This window comes from Arachis ipaensis, chromosome B08 (assembly GCF_000816755.2).
Source record: "Arachis ipaensis cultivar K30076 chromosome B08, Araip1.1, whole genome shotgun sequence".
NCBI classification, from domain to species: domain Eukaryota; kingdom Viridiplantae; phylum Streptophyta; class Magnoliopsida; order Fabales; family Fabaceae; genus Arachis; species Arachis ipaensis.
In genome coordinates this window covers 21,794,739-21,795,621 of record NC_029792.2, presented here as the reverse complement: position 1 = coordinate 21,795,621, position 883 = coordinate 21,794,739, and positions in this window count along the sequence as shown.

Below are 883 nucleotides of genomic sequence, written 5' to 3'. Positions count from 1 at the left end.
TGAAAACTTAAAGAAAATATATTATTAATATTTATTACTTTGATTCTAGTAAATAACAATAACAATAACCTTTAATTGAAAACCCTTTTAAGTTTTGACATATATGTAAAATAAATAATTACCTCTCTTTAAAATAGTCATATGCATCCATCCTTGAATATAAGTTCACAAGAACTGATGTGATCAGAAGTTTTATTGTACACTCAATAATACTCACCAAATTAAATGTACCAAATAAAGGATTTCATAAAAAGTGGCGGCCATAAATAAAGAATGCAAAAGAGAGATATATAGATGTGTAGTTTAATTATTCTAAATTAACTTACATCAAACATATATATTTTATTTCTCATAAAAATGAACCAATCATCAATACATCATACACATCATTTTAGAACACCTAAGTAGTTTATATATATAATTTTAAAAGAAAATAATAATGCACGGCACATGATTAAGGTAATTCTTTTCCATCCTAGTCAGTGCCTAGAAAAAGAATTCAACTTTAATAGAATATCATCTCTCTTTTATTTTATTTTATTTTTAATCCTAACATCAAAGCATGCATTGAAAATCAATAAGAGATTTAAGTATAATGGTAAGCAAGTTGTATTTGAAAAATGATCAATTATTGGAAGAGATTTATTTGTTATAATAATACTGAGTTAATATTGTGAGAATACACATTATTCTTCCATTATTGTACATATACATAATATACTGTATTTATACATGTGTAACAGATTTCAGTTAGAGCCCAAAGTTAGTTAGAGACTTAGAGTTGACAGTTAAGTTAGTTACAAGCTTCTCACTTGGACAGCTATTAGTTAGTTATATATAACAATATTATTTTTATACCAATCATATTTTGTGAACGTAAAAA